Source organism: Passer montanus, unplaced genomic scaffold (assembly GCF_014805655.1).
Source record: "Passer montanus isolate IOZ18808 unplaced genomic scaffold, ASM1480565v1 scaffold68, whole genome shotgun sequence".
NCBI classification, from domain to species: domain Eukaryota; kingdom Metazoa; phylum Chordata; class Aves; order Passeriformes; family Passeridae; genus Passer; species Passer montanus.
Window position 1 is genome coordinate 2,612,960 of NW_024371926.1, and position 15,928 is coordinate 2,628,887.

The 15,928-nt window shown below is 52.2% G+C and overlaps 1 protein-coding gene across 7 annotated transcripts in view; it reads right to left on the reverse strand.

Annotated features, from left to right (window-relative positions):
* HIVEP3 (HIVEP zinc finger 3) overlaps nucleotides 1-15,928 on the reverse strand; it is a 257,222-nt gene that overhangs the window by 135,210 nt on the left and 106,084 nt on the right. For 4 of the 7 annotated variants that reach the window (XM_039729166.1, XM_039729165.1, XM_039729167.1 and 1 more), the window contains exon 3: nucleotides 8,925-8,996. The exons of the other annotated variants lie outside the window; for them this stretch is intronic. The gene's annotated coding sequence lies outside the window, so the exon portion shown is untranslated. The remainder of the gene's footprint in view (nucleotides 1-8,924; nucleotides 8,997-15,928) is intronic. 7 annotated transcript variants of the gene reach the window in all.

The window sequence follows — 15,928 nt, forward strand, 5'->3', positions numbered from 1 at the left end:
AAACAAGAAAACAACCAGGAAAAATTAAGGCCATTTTGTTTATCTGCATCAACATGAAATGGCAAATGAGGCTGTTAAAACTCTGGAGTTTAGAAGTTGCAGCATCTTCCAGGATTAAATCAGAACTGGTCACATGGGTTTGAATAAAAAAAAAAAAATTAAATCTGCCTTGCTGCTTGGCTGGGAGAAGCTGATTTTTGTTCCTATAAACAACAGTAGCATGGAGAATAAACAAATAATATTCTAATTGCTTCTATGGCTGCAGAACAGAGCACAGGGCTGGATTATAACTGAAAACAACAACGAGCTCTGGTGATAAATCCTGGTAAAAGTAAAATGTTTCAAGAGCTGAGCGCTCCCCTGTTACTAATGTTGACATCACATCCTTTTCCTGATTTTTTCCTCATTTTCTCTGGGTAATGCCCGTGTTGCTTTAACACCTCGAGGCAAACCCACCCCCTGAAATTTCTCTTAAAAACGTGGCTTACATTTCCTGAGGATGCCCCACTGCTCACAGGGAATTTTAACAGCTCTGCTGCTCCTTTTCCTCAAGACTCAAATACTGAAGCTCATTTCAAATCCTCGTCACAGTCCTGGGCCTCCACGAGCCTAAATTCCCCCGGTCTTTGATTGCCCGTCTGGGGCTGGGCTTGAAATCCCTGGATTTGGAGCCTCTCTGGGCTATCAAACACTTGGGGTTTGGAATTTGATGATTTAAAAGGTTTTTCAAACACCTCTGGGCTGTCAAACCCCTGGGGTTGGGAATTTGGTGTTCTTTAAGGATTTCCAGCCTGTGGGAGGTTGGAATGAGATGGTTTTTAATCACAAACCATCCTGTGATTCTATAGTGTATCAATATATGGAGATAAGGAAATATTTTCCTCCAAACCTGACCATCTGTGGATGCTCCTCTGCACATTTTAATTCCTTTTTTCAAAAATGTTCAAAGAAAAGAGCCCTTGACCAAACCACGGGCAGATAGAGAATTGCCCTGTCGACATGCACCTGGAAACACTTTGCAGAGAAACGTGGAAAAAATTCCAAGAGAGGAACAACATATCCCAAAACATAAAGTATTCCTGAGCAGGCTGTGGAGAAAGGGCTGTTGTTGGTTTTCCCAACAGATTTTCCCAATCCATGCCAGTATGTTTAAGGGATTAGGGATGTGTTCTAGGTTACAAGATGTGTCAGGTGTGTGTGCTCTGTCCCCACCCATCAGAGCTGGGCAGGTCTCTGCTGTTCTCTGGGCACTTTTCTTTCTCGATGAAAGACAATAAAATATGAAAGATGACATTTGGAAAAGCAGCTTCCCCTCCCCTGCTGGATCTGCTTGGAGATCATTTGGGATTGCTTTTGTTCTTTTGGGATCTGGGCTTTATAGAGAACAACAAGACTTTCCAAAGGAAGAAATGCTCCAGCCTGAATACCCCGAGTGCTTTTTGTTCAGAAACTGGAAATATCCCAGTGACAGCTTAGGAAATCCTGGAAGATTTTGAGCTGAAATCCTTCCCTGAGAGGGGCTGAGATTCCCAGAGCAGCTGTGGCTGCCTCTGGATCCCTGGGAGTGTCCAAGGTCAGGCTCGAGCACCCTGGGATAGCCCCTGCCCATGGAATGGGATGGGATTTAAGGTCTCTTCCAACCCAAACCATTCCAGGATTCCATGAACGAGTTTTGCCATAGAATTACACCCAAAATCCCAACCAAACCCCTGTTCCCTTCCCCAGTGGAACTCCCCAGGAAAACAAGGATCTGATCTTGGCTGGGGTAGGCTTGGAGGCCCTTCCCTGGCTCAGGGCCAGGAACGCTGGGGCTGCAAATGCCAACGGATATTTTGGGATTACTCCGTGGAACTGCTAAGCCAAGCTGCCATAATATCTATCCCTGGTTTAATTATGTACTCAGGGGTTCCCAAATGAAAGCAGAGCCTTTCCATTCCTAGAAGCGGGAATTTGGGAATGCCCAGCAGGAGGTCCAGGCTGGACACGCAGCTAGAAGGATTTCACACAGGGTCTGCTCAGTTCTGAAGAACCAAAGCTTTTGGAATTTTTCTGAATTAATGCTCATTTCAACTTGAAATCCCCTGGGAGAGTTTTGCTTCCCAAGCAGCTCAGTGAGGCACGGAGGAGCATCTTGGGAAAAATTCTAAAAATAACCCCTCTGGTTGCCACAGCAAAGAACCCAAACATGCCCAAAAATATTTCAGTGCAAACAGAACCTGGAGTTCACTTTTTTCTGTCCCCTCTCCCACAGCACCACAATCCACCACAGTTTGGTTACAGGAACAGAGAATTCAAATTCAACATCTTTTCTCCTCACTGGGCTCCATCCATGTCTCACACCCAGTTTGAGCCTCGTTTCCTTGCAGCTGCCCAGAGTTTCAGTCCATTCAGATAGGAATTTCATAACTCTGAATGCAAAAAACATCAACAACTCCTTCACTTTGTCTGTAAACGCAGAGCCTGGGCACCCTCTGGGCCAACAAGTGAAGGGATTTTAGGAGCTGCTCTCTGCTTTTCACAACCCTCCCCAGCCCTGGTACATTCACAGATACCAACCAAGCCTCTGGATAACCTGTGGAGAAGCGTCTTGGGTTGGAAATGCAAGATGTGTCTGGGTGTGTGTCCTGTCCCCATCTGTCAGAGCTGGGCATTTCTCTGCTGTTCTCTGGGCACTTTTCTTTCTCTCTCCCACAGCCAATCCTCCCTCCAGGAGATCTCTGCTTTTCATGGCCACTGAGTGTCCCTGCATGGCTGAGAAAATTCCAGCATCCCACTGGGAGATGCTGCGCCCAGGGCAGGAGCCAAGCATTCCTACCTGGATCCAATCTGAGCCTGGAACAGCACAGCAGCCTTTGCCCACTGCATGCCCAGAGGAGCAGCTTTCTCCTGCCCTGCATTGCCAGAGGAAGAGCAGGCCCATCTCCAGCAGCCCTGGAGCTGCAGAGGAAAACTGCAGCCTTGTGCAGGATCCCTGCTCCAGCAGAAGCACAGCTGGCACTGCAGGAGGGCTGAGCCCCCATGGGATGGGGCTGTGCCACCACCCTGACCCACAGGGGCTCAGCGCCTGCTCTGACTCTGCCAGGGTTGCTTTGTATTACTGCATTGTTTATTTTATTTTTCTTTTTTCCCTTCTAAAGAACTGTTATTGCAATTCCCATATCTTTGCCTGAGACCCCCTTAATTTCAAAATTACAATAATTCAGAGGGAGGGGGTTTGCATTTTCCATTTCAGGGGAGGCTCCTGCCCTCCTCAGCAGACACCTGTCTGTTCAAACCAAGACACAAAGGAATTAAAGGAATTACTCACTGCCAGGGCAAGCTCAGTGAGCAGTTCCTGAGGGGTGGCTGAAATTCCTCCCTGTGAGGGTGGAATTTCAATTGAAAAATGATGAGGAGTGATGAGTCCAGCTTTCCCCTCTTGAATATCAGGGGAGAGCTGTAGCATCTTTGCTCTCCAGCTGCACCTCAGGGCCATGTGAAACTCAGATTTTCCAGGAATTCCAGTATCTCCAGAGATGCTGCTCCCTCCTGGGCCAATCCCAGCTGCCACCTGTGAATTCCCACCAGGACTTTGCGGTCCAGCTCCACCAGCAAATCCCAAACCCCCTTTTTCTGTCCTCTCCATCTCCTGAGAAGCCAAACCCATCAAAATCCAGATGTCTCCAGGTGAGGATTGATTCGGGTTTGGCAGCTTCTGGAGCCACAAGGTGAAGCTTTGGGAACTTCTAACAGCTGTAGATTCAGGGATTTTGAATCACTCCCCCATTCCTTGCTTTGGGAGCACACCAACACCTCTGGGATTAGGGACTCAGTTCTGAATTTTCTCCATTGTTCCCCCATTTCTTGCTTTAGGAATATCCTAACAGCTGTGGGATTAGGGACTCTTCAGAGTTTTCCCCACTGTTCTCCCATTTCTCACTTCAGGAACAGCCCAGATGCTGTGGGATTAAGGACTTTCAAAGTGCTCCCCCATTTTTCACTTTGGGAAGATCCCCACAGCTGTGGGATGAGGTGCTCATCCGAGTTTTCCCCACTGTTGCCCCATTTCTCACTTCGGCAATATATCAACAACTGTGGGATTAGGGACTTTGAGAAAGTGTTCCCCCATTTTCTGCATTAGAAATACACCAAGAGCTGTGGGATTTAGGGACCCAGTTCTGAGTTTTTTCCCATTGTTTCCCCCATTTCCCACTTTGGGAAGACACCAAGAGCTGTGGGATTAGGGACCAGGTTCTGAGTTTTCCCCATTTTCTCCCATTTCTTGCTTTGGAGGAAGAGGAAGGCTGGAGGTGAACGGTGCCTCCTCAGCCAGAGCCCAGGGAATCCCAGGATCACCAAGGCTGGACAAGACCAAGGCCAGCCATCAACCCAGTGCCACCAAACCGTGTCCCCAAGTGCCACAGCCACAGGAGGAACTCTGTGTGGGTGGAAAGGTCAGAGCAGAGGTGAAGGTCACAGGTGAAGGTCACAGATGAAGCTCAGAGCTGCCACACCCAGATCCTGGACCTCCACCCACCTCCCTGCTGGAAGAGGTCTCATCACCACCTATTCATTTTCATTGCTCTCTTATCCAGTGAGAAATCCCAATGATCCCAAATCCCAACGATCCCAAATCCCAACAATCCCAAATCCAAATGATCCCAAATCCTCACACCCCACAGACTCCAGGTGGCAGAAGCCACCAACCTGCTCCAAAAAAAAAAGTGTGTTCTGGGAAAATCTCTGTCCAGAAAGTGCAAGGGAGAAACCCCCCAGGGTCAAACACCAAACAACACCCAAAGGCTCCAAAATCCAGAGACGGCCACGAGGAAATTTCAGAGCTCTCCCAGGGAGCTCAGGCCAGTCCAGGAAAAACAGGGTAAGAAATCATGGCAGGTTTTCATGTGCCACCTGCACACACTGCACACACCGACAGGGCCCTAAATATAAACACACAGCCCTTTCCTGGCCGCTGAAGGAACAACCCTGGCTTGTTCTCCCAGCGAGCCAAGCTGCAGCTGCTGGCGGATCAGACACGTTCAGGGCGGGACCTTCGCTGCCCCTCACCCCCCTCTTTTTACAGTGTTTGTAGGTTTATGAATAAGGCATTGATGGTGCCCAAACCTCAGATATCCACCTTGGAGGGAGAGCTAAAATTAGCATGGAGTTTATTCCCTGAGCTGTCAGGAGGGAAGAGAGCTCGTGTGGGATGCTGGAGATCCAGCAGGCAAAACAGCATTCCCAAAAAAAACCAGGGCTGTGCTGCAGCCCTTGTGAGGGCTGATGGGTTTGCACACACCCCACATCCCCACTTATCCAAAAAACTCGGTTATTCCTGGAAAGCCCAGCAGGGTTCAGCAGTGCCAGTGCATCCAAGCAGGGAGGAAGAACTCTGGGAGCAGAGGAAGAGCCGAGGTGCAACATGTGAGCAGTGACTTCAATTTCCATCCCAGTGGACCCCAAATCGTTTTGAAGGCAGTAAATACAGAGCTGACATCCCTTACCATGGAGAAATAGGCAGGGGTGAATAAAGCATGACATTTTGCCAACAAAGAACTGGGAGGAAAGGAAAATAAACTTCATTTTCACTTCAAATTGGATCAGGGAATTCATGGCCAGAAGTGCCCATCTTGCAGGAGAGAGGGAGGGGTCAGGAAAATCCAGAGCAACTGGGTAAGGAAAGCAGAACCTCCCTGGCTGGAGTGAAACCAGGTGTGTGCAGCTTGAGCAGGGCACACTGAGGGCAGAGCTCAGGGATCTGCAGCTCCTCCCGAGGGGCAGCTCCCATCTCTGCTCTGGGCCAGGGACAGCAGCCAGGTCATGGCTGGAGCTGGGCCAGGGCAGCTCAGGCTGGAGATCAGGGCAAGGTTCTTCCCCCAGAGGCTGCTGGCACTGCCCAGGCTCCCCAGGGAATGGGCACGGCCCTGAGGCTGCCAGAGCTGCAGGGATGCCCAGGGTGGGGTTGTTGGGGGTCTGAGCAGGGACAGGGGCTGAACTGGACAATCCCAGTGTGACAGATGAGCAATGCCATGGGTGACTCTCACAATTAAAAGGCAAATTTCCTAGAGGTTGTTGTGGGGCCTGGGCAGTGCCAGGGGCTGGACTGGATGATCCCAGCTGTGACAGATGAGCAGTGCCATGGGTGACTCTCACAATTAAAAAGGCAAATATCCTGTATCTATGTCAGGAGAAGTTTTATAGATTTATAGTTGTGTTTTACCCCCTTGTGTTGTTCCCAGGGGTGCCCTGGGTTTGGGACATTTGGGAGGGTCACTCGTTACCATGGCAGCAGCTGAGCCCCAGTCAAGGTGTCAGGCAGTGATCTCAGCCCTGGGCAGGGAAGGAGGAGCCGATGGACAGAACTTTGGGAGGGCCAAAGGGTTAAAAGGGGAAACCTCCATGGTGTGGGTGAGCACATGGTGGGGAAATCCTCTGCTCCTGGTGCTGTAATATTTTCTCTGTTCAGTCTGCTGTTGTATTTTTGATAAGGTTTTAATAAACCTTTTAAATTTTTTAAAGAATCATGGCTCACACCTGTGGGTCCCTTCCCACTCTGGATATCCTGTGATCCTGTTCTGGGATTCTCTAATCCATCACCTGCAGTTACCTGTGGATCACCTGAGCACCCCTCAGCACCAAAGGCCACCAGGGCTGGCAGGCACCCGTGTGGCACAGCCCCTCCTTCCCCTTCCCAACTTTGCTTACATTTCATCTCCCCTATTCTGCTTCCGAAGTTTAATAAAATTAATGCCAGCACTCCGTGAGTTCATTAATTAACGGCGCAGGGAGCCGCGGTGCCGATTCCTGCTCTCTGCTGAGGGCAGGGAGAGGCTGCAGCCACCCCGAGGAGCTGCACGGACCCGCAGGGCTGGCTCGGCTCACACCAAGGGCTGCATTTCAGATATCTTTTCTCTGATTTCCGCTCCCTGGTTTCCCCACCAGAAGAACTCCTGTGGTGTAATCAGTGATCTCCTGCTCCCCTCACAGCCCTCAGCAGCAGAGTGGGAAATCTCTGGAAATTCAGGTTTTTTCACCAAAACTGATGCCCTGGGATCATCCAACCCATGTGCTCCAACTACAGCTTTTTGCCCCCTCCCTGTTGCTCCCTCCTCAAACCCTCCTCAGTAAAGCTTTTCTTTTTTTTTTTTAATTCCCGTTGCAAAGAAACCACTAAACTATTTTTGGTTGGGTTTTTTTTTTTCCCCCACCAGGAACAAGCTCTGTGAATTCGAGAGAAACGGGGCTATTCTGACAGGCCAGAAGCTTTCATTCCCTTCACTGATCTTTCCTCCCTGCGAGCTGACACCGAACCGGAGCATCCCCGGAGCATCCCCGGAGCATCCCCGGAGCATCCCTGCCCTCGCAGCCCCTCCAGCTGTCCCTGCTCATCTCCTGCCGTGCCACCGCTCCGGGAAGGGCCATTCCAGTGCTCGGTGCCCTCGGTGACACCCCGGAGCTGACAGGGACCACAGCACGGGGGATGTTTCCCCTTTTCCCTGCCCGCTGCGCAGCATCTCGGCTCGGGGAATTAATTCTGCTCTCACCGGCTCGGCCTGGGCGGGGCCAGCTCCGTGCAGCTGTTTACAAACACGCTAAACCCCATTTAAACCCCATTTAAACCCCATTTAAACCCCATTTAACCCCCGTTGTGCCGCGCTCCAGCTGCCCGAGGAGTTTTTACTCAGCTCCTGGCCCCGCACCAAAATTCGGAATGACAGATTGCCAAAAAGGACGGCGGGTGGGGGGGTGTGGGGTGGCCAGACGCCACAGCAGATGAATTTATTGGGTTTATTGTCCCGCTGCCGCCGGGAATGGAGGGCAGGAGCCAGGCCCGGCTGAAGGGACACTGCAAGGAACACTCGGGGAGGGAAAGGTCGGGGGATAATCAGCTTTAGGCGCTGGTGGAGGCGGCTCTGAGCTGTCACTGCTGCTCCCGGGGAGCACAACCTGTCCCCCCCAATTAGTGCTCAGCCAGAGGCTGCCCTGATCACCCTCAAGTCCTGCCTAAAACAGCTGTGCCTTCTGCAGGGCCAGCAGCAGCTCCCCCAGCCTGGCCCATCCCCAATTTTCCATCCTGTGCCACCACGTTATACCTGGGAAAATACTCCTGGGAAAATACTGCAGCCAAGGGACTGGTATCCCTGTGGATAAAGCTCCAAACAATCCCATTTTCCACTCTAGGACCGTGCTCAGCTGGCTCACCTCAGCCAAGTGATTCCCAGTCCTTAAAATCCACCCAACACTGCCACCAGACCTGGAATTGGGTCCCTAAAATGTCCTGGGGCAGATCACGTCTGTGCCTAGCAGCACCCGGCTTTCCAAGAGCTCCATGAACAGCAATTTATTCCCACAAACTTCCCCCAAAGCTGGGCAGGCAGCATCCCCCAGGAAGGCAAAACTTCAGCAGCAAATGGAGAGATTTTATGAAACAGGGGAAAAGGCAGAGCTGCAGGGGAGGTGGGATTTGGGAACTGCTGGTCATGTTCAAGGGGAGAGATGCAGCAGCATCTTCTGTTTCTCAATATTTGACATTTTCAGCTGCTGGAACAAGAGCCAGGAGGAAAATCAACAGGAGCTGCCAGCTCCACCCTCACCCTGCAAACCACGGCTGCTGGGACCAGAAAATCACCTGGGTGGGATCGCCTACAAACCAAACCAGAGCCCTCTGTCAGCAGAAACAAAGTGAAAAAACAAGTCTGGACCAGTTCTTACTCCTCAAAACATATTTTAATGCTCAGTAACCAATGCCTGCTCTAGGAACTGCAACCCCCTGGGGCTGTGTCACCTCAGAGGGGCACAAAACCCACAGGAACCCCACAGAAAGCAAAGAACTCATCACAAAAGCAGGGTTGGGCTTGACCCCAAAGCCTGAGGGCACAGAATTTGTGGTCCCCACGCCCCCAAAACCCCTGGAGCAGGCACTGGGGCCATGGCTGAGCTCTTACCTGTGGGAAAGCTGCTACAGGTGCATCCTCTGAGAGGTGGAGGAGACTCAGGTGTTCATAGGAAAAGGGTGCCTGGGGTGGGACAGAAGAGACATTTGTGAATGAGGCAGCTTGGGATGGGTGTCACTGTGTCACAGAGACACTCACAGCCTCTCCAAAAATCAGGGATTTTATTCCTCATTCCCAAATCAAGGAGTTTATTCCTTGCTCCCAAATCAGGGATATTATTCCTCGTTCCCAAATCAGGGATTTTATTCCTTCCTCCCTTCCACACTTCAGGGATTTTCTCTGCTCGCCCTTTCCCTCCTTATCTCAAACCTTCTGTCACCATTTCGGCTTTATCTTTATCTTTTAGGCATTTTTCCCTGTGCTCTCCTCTTCTCTTTAGCAAGCAAATCATTTTGGAGGAGCAGAACTGCAGAGTTTTCTTTGCACATGGAATGATCCATTTCCAGAGACACAAAAACCAGGCACGGGAGCCTGGCTGGTGATGGGGTTTCTGCTTCTCCTAAAATCAGACCCTGAGTGCAAATTCAGCCCCATCCTGAGTAATCCAGGGCTGGGAGTGCAAATTTAGCCCCATCCTGAGTAATTCAGAGCAGGGGAATAAAGCTGAGCTCTGCCCTGGGCTCTGGGCACAGTCAAGGATGGTTTGTCCACTCCCAGCCTCAGGGGGGCTAAACTTTAATAAAAAAGTAAATGGGAAAGGTTATAGGAAGGTACCCAGGAAAAATAATGCTCAAAAGGCTGGGGCTGGTTTAATAAAGTTCACAGAATCCCAGAAAGATGGAATCCCAGAATCCCTGAATGATCTGGGTAGGGAGGGACCTTAAATCCCATCCAGTGCCACCCTGCCATGGCAGGGACACCTCCCACTGTCCCAGGGGCTCCAAGCCTGTCCAGCCTGGGTTTGAACAGTGCCAGGACGAGCCAGAACCTGTCCTGGGTGCAGGGAAAAAGGGCAGGATGGGGAGGCTGCCACAGGGCACTGTCCATGAGGGTGTCTCCAGCCCCAGGTGGGGGGACACTGCAGGGGTGACAGAGGTGGCACCCCTGTGGTGGCCTGGAGCATCCTCAGTGGCTGACTGGGACTGGGAATGCAGAGGAGGCACTGCAGAACTTCATCCACACCCACACCCATCCAGGGTTACTCCTGCTGCCTCTTTCAATTAATATTTCTCGTTACACAGCAGGAAATAACTCCAGCAGGTCAGACTGAGGATTTAATGGAACCAACACTTTTAGGCAGGAACTCTTCCCAACATCTCCCCCATCATCCCTTCTGCTGCCAGCAATTAAATCAGATCATTTCAAAGCTGGAGCTTTATCTGAGGCTTCTCCTGGAAGCATTTAGGCACTCACAGAGCTCCTAGGAAATACAGAAAGCTCCACACAATGTCATTGCAAAAGCTCCTCTGCACAAACAAATGCTGAATGCCTGAAATCACTGGCATTCACATAAACTGAAGGCACAGGTGAATTTAAACCACCCCACCCAGCAATGCTGCAGTAAGGAAAAAAAAAAACAAAACATTCCTGTGTTAAATTTGGAGCTGTATTAAAACAAAATGCAGGTTTTGTTTAATAAGGGGGAAAGCCCAAGGAAGTGTTACAAAGGCATTTTCCCAGCCTGTGGGGGCTGTGGGTAAATGTTGGCTTCAGCACCAGGACCCAACAGCCCAGCCAGGACTCAGTCAGCCCCTGGTGTGACAAACAAACAGCCCAGGCCCTGTTAACTCTCCCCAGGGGCTTTTCTGCCCCTGTGTCCAGCAGAGATCCACAAAGCCCCAGCTCAGGTCCCGGCCGTGCCCTGCTCCTGCCCCACGCTGCTCCCTGAGAGCAGAGTGCTCACAAACCACCCAGACCTCTCCTGCACACACAAATCTCCAGGCAGGAAATTCAGAGACTCAGGTGCTCAGGGGTAAAGCAGAGTCCCCCGTGCCTGTCACCTTCCAGGAGGGACACAAGGACACAGCTCTGCCTCCCCCCACCACGGCCAGGCCCTGCTGCCACAGGGGTGTGCAAACATCTGCCAACTCTGGCTGACCCCGAGAATTCCCACTCCAGCTACTCCTGCACAACCCCAGCCCGTGTTTCTGCTGCTTTCCTTCCTTCTGTTCCTTTTCTTCCCTCCCAGTGGCAGCAAGGGGACACTGGGTGACTCCACTCACCCCCATCCCTCTCCCCATCTCTTCTCCCACTTGGCTGGCATCACCTAAATTTAGAAAGGCCCTGGCACAGATTCCCAGAGCAGCTGTGGCTGCCCCTGGATCCCTGGAAGCGTCCCAGGCCAGGCTGGAGCACCTGGGACCATGGAAGGTGCCCCTGCCCATGGCAGGGGTGGGTGGCGATAAACTTTAAACTTCAGACTTCAAACTTCAAACTTTAAACTCGCTGACAGGCACCGGGGGCTCTGGGGCAGTGTGCCCAGAGCTCCAAGCTCCATCCAAACTGGTTTTCCTGCCCCTCATCCGCCGGGGAGCTGGAAGCCGGGCTGCAGCAGCTGCGGTGATGCCTTGCTCTGCTGCTTCCCTCTCTCCCCATCTTCTCTCCCCCTTGACTGGCATCATCCAAATTTAGAAACGCCCTGGCACAGATTCCCAGAGCAGCTGTGGCTGCCCCTGGATCCCTGGAAGCGTCCCAGGCCAGGCTGGAGCACCTGGGACCATGGAAGGTGCCCCTGCCCATGGCAGGGGTGGGTGGCGATAAACTTTAAACTTCAGACTTCAAACTTTAAACTCGCTGACAGGCACCGGGGGCTCTGGAGCAGTGTGCCCAGAGCTCCAAGCTCCATCCAAACTGGTTTTCCTGCCCCTCATCCGCCGGGGAGCTGGAAGCCGGGCTGCAGCAGCTGCGGTGATGCCTTGCTCTGCTGCTTCCCTCTTCCCAGTCCTTCCTTCCCCCGGCCCCTCCTTTCCCCCAGTGGGACTGCCCTGCTCCCCAGGGCTGCCAACCCTGCCCCAAATCCGAGCTTTTCTGCCCCAAATCCTGCGCACAGCCCTGGCCCCTGCCCCACCCTGCTGGTGGCCGGCGCATCCTCTGCGTGCCCGGGGCCGCTCCGGCAGGCGCGGAGAAGGAAGGCAAGGAAAAGCTGGCTCGGGCACAGCGCTGCTCTGTGTTACCTCCTGCAAAACATTTGGAGGGAGCCAGGCGGGACGCGCACACATTCCAGCTCCAGAAATAGCTCGGCTCTGCAGAGCCCCAGAGCGCCCGTGAGCTCCGCAGCCTCTCCCTGTGTGGGGAGCAGCCCCAGGGAGGGAGAGCAGAGCCGCGGAGCCGGGATGGATCCCTGCGGGAAGGGCTCCCGGAGCCGGGCTGGATCCCTGCAGGAAGGGCTCTGCATCCCGGGATGGATCCCTGCGGGAAGGGCCCTGCATCCCAGGATGGATCCCTGCGGGAAGGGCTCTGCATCCCGGGCTGGATCCTTGCAGGAAGGGCTCCCGGAGCCGGGATGGATCCCTGCGGGAAGGGCCCTGCATCCCGGGCTGGATCCCTGCGAGAAGAGCTCCTCCAGCCTAGGAGGAGCAAGGGTTTGTCCTGGAAGCCACTCTGAGCAAAACCTGGTGGTTGCTGGTGCTACAGACAATCCCTAATGCACAGAGTAAATGTCGTTTACGGTGGGAGTGGGATTCAGGCTGGTGATCATGGATTGTGGTACAGCTGAGCCACAGATAGTTTGGGTTGGAAGGGATCTTAAATCCCATCCCATTCCATCCCATCTTCCCTGCTGCCCATGCTGGGGGCTCAGCCGAGGCTCAGAGGGGCACCTGCTGTCCCAACCCTTCCAGTCCCCTTCCTGCCTGGAGCTCCCAGCTTTAGCCGGGGTCAGGCTGGGTCAGAGGCTGCCGAGGGCAGAATCTCCATCCCTGATTTGTCACCTGCAGCTGCTGCTGGCACCGGTGGCTCTGCTGGCAGTGTCACTGAGCTGGGCTGGGCTGGGGACACCAAACCCAGCATTTCCAGCCCAGCCTTTCCCTGCGCTTCCAACACAGCACTGAGCCTATGGGACTCTCTATTCCCATCATTAATCCACACTTTTTACCCTTCATTCCTGGTTTAAGGCACTGTTGTGGGGTTGTTTTTTTTTTTGTTTTTTTTTTTTTTTGGGGGGTTTTTTTTTTTTTTTTGGGGTTTTTTTTTTTTTTTTGGGGGGGGGGTAGGATGACAAACAGATCCCAGGATCCTTTAAAACATCAGCACAGCACTGAGCCCTTTTTGACTCTCTTTTCCATCATCAATCCACATTTTTTGCCCATCATTCCTGATTTAAGGCTCTTTTTCTCAAATATCAGCACAGCGCTGAACCATTTTTAACTTTTTTCTCCCACTTTTCCCATCATTAATCCACACTTTTTGCCCATCATTTTTGATTTAAGGCTCTGATTTTTTGGAGGTGGGGAGAGCACCGAAGCAGCCCTTTCCCTCCTGGATTGCAGCCCCACGGAGGTGCTTTGGATGCTGGCAAACAGAGCCCAGGATCCATAAAAACTCCAGGCTGGTTGTTATGGCAACCCGTGCACGTGTGTCTGTGTGTGCCTGGCAAGCAGCCTCTACCCCGGGTTGTCACGGGCAACACGATCCCGCTCCCAGCCCCGGCGATATCCCCAGCCCGCCTGGTGGCACCTGGAGGCAGCAGAGCTGTCCTGAGATGTCCCTGAGCCCGGCTCGGGGGGATTTTCTCTCTGCTGGTTGCTCCTTTCAGGCTGGCCCAGCCCCTGAGCCCAGCTCGTGGCTCCATCCCAAACAGATGGCAGAAAGGAAAGGCCAAAAGTCATCGGAACCCCTCTGTGCCAGGGCTGAGCTGCTCTGCTGCTGGCAGGGTGGCTCAGGTTTAGCTGGGTTTTCAAAATTATAATAATTCAGAGGGAGGGGGTTTGCATTTTCCATTTCAGGTGAGGCTCCTTCCTTCCTCAGCAGACACCTGGCTGTTCAAACCACGACTCAGAGCCCTGTCCAGACCCCCAGATGGCCCAGGCCAGAGATCAGAGTGTGGAGGTGTCCATCAGAGGGTTTGGGGTGCCGGCCTCTGGGATGTGGCACAAGCAGCACCAGGCACCATCCCAGGGCAGGGGTTTGAGCCGTGGGAATGCCTGATAAGTCTGTGTTTGGCTTGGAGTGATATAAAATAATCTCAGCTTGCTGGTGCTGCGAAGATCAACCCTCACATTGCTCCTGCTCGGTCAATGCCCCCATTGAAATCTCCAGCAGAAATAGGGGAAAAAGGGAAAAAAGAGGGGGGAAAAAAACAGAAGGAGCAACTACAGATCCAATTGCAGAAATAAGAGCAGGGCAAAACCCTGGGAAAGCAGCAATGCTGTTACCTGAAACTGCTCAGAGCAACTTCTGGGGTGCTGGGCTCACCCCAGGCTGCTCTGGATCCCTGGACTAGAAAATGAAATTGCAGAATCATCTCCTTCATCCCTCCTTGTGGGTTTTTGGCCAAATGTCTTGTGGTGATGCTGTGGAAATGTAACCCCAAAACTCTTCCTCTGCCCATTTAGGGTCTGGGTTTCCTGCTAAAAGTTTTGGTCAAACCCTATGTGCAGCTATCAGCAGTGTGGGATTCTGGATTCTGGAAACACTGATCCCTTTGGAGAAGTTGAAGAAGAAAAAGCTGCATGTTTCATTTAAGTCCAAAAAAAGAAAAAGGAAAAAAAAAAGAAAACAAAAAAGAAAAAGAGAGAAAAAAAAGTGTGAGGGAATAAAAACCTGCAGATAATTGACGGGTGGAAACGCCAGATTGAGAAGAAATTTCTGGGGAGTTGTGTTTTGCTAATGAGGCAGGTTGTGGGAAGCAGAAATCAGCCTGAGAATCACAAAAACCAACTCCCAGAGAGGAGCAGGCACTGAGGTGGAGCAGACCCTGAGGACAGCAGGGCAGGAACCGGTCCTTGCCTGGGGCTGAAGCTGATTTCACCTTCCCTTTCCCCTCTGGAGCTCAGGTTTCCAACAGCCCTTCCCGCAGCAGATTCCTGCTGGAAAAGCTGATTTTTCTCCATTCTCTCTCCAGCAGGACTTCCCCACTCTGTTTCCCTGGGCACAGCAGCAGCAGCTCCTGGCCCTGTGTCCCTGAAGAGCCCAGGGATGCCCAGCAGGGCACAAAACCCTCTGGAATTCCCTTTTCCTGCGGGAGTTTCCTCTGCCTTGGCACAGACAGCAAACACAACCCGAGGGCAGCGTGGCTGTGCCGTTCGTGCTGTTCCCAGTGTGTCCCAGCCAGAAAAAGGAGGAATATGGTTCATACACTTCAGCACCACGAGGTCAGCTGCAGCTCGTTAAAGCCAATAATTTGATTATTTCTAATAATTTAATTGAAATTCTCTTTCCTGACTCACTCCATGCATGAATTCCTGATGCCAAGCGCTGCCTTAATGAACTTTTATTGGGAGATTCAGCTCCATGTCAAGGAAAAAAACCCCTGGAATCCCCCCTGATCCCCTAAATCCTCTCATCAGCCTCTGAGGTGATACCCAAGCAGCCCTGGAAAGGCAGGAATCTGTCAGGAATGCCTGAAACACCCCTGCAGTGCTGGGGGAGCCGCCTGGGGAGGATTTTCCACGTGGCTGGAGCAGCTTTGGGGAAAACCCTCGGGACATACAGCAGGGTAGGAGCTGCTCCAGGGATCAGGGATGCTCCAAATCCCACTCAGTTTGTAGGGAACGAGGTGAAGAGAAGCAAAACACCACCAGAGAAGGAAAACAGCTCCAATTTCCTGCTGTTCCAGAGGCTGATATCCACCCTGCTGCCAAATCCACCCAAAGCTCAACGTAAGCAGGAGCCCAGATATAAATCAGCTCCCCAGGAGCACCCAAAAAATATAATTCAGCACCCCAAAATCACACAGGAGCACCCCAAAATATATAAATCAGCACCCCAAAATCACACAGGAGCACCCCAAAATATATAAATCAGCACCCCAAAATCACACAGGAGCACCCCAAAATATATAAATCAGCACCCCAAAATCACACAGGAGCACCCCAAAAATATATACTCAGCACCCC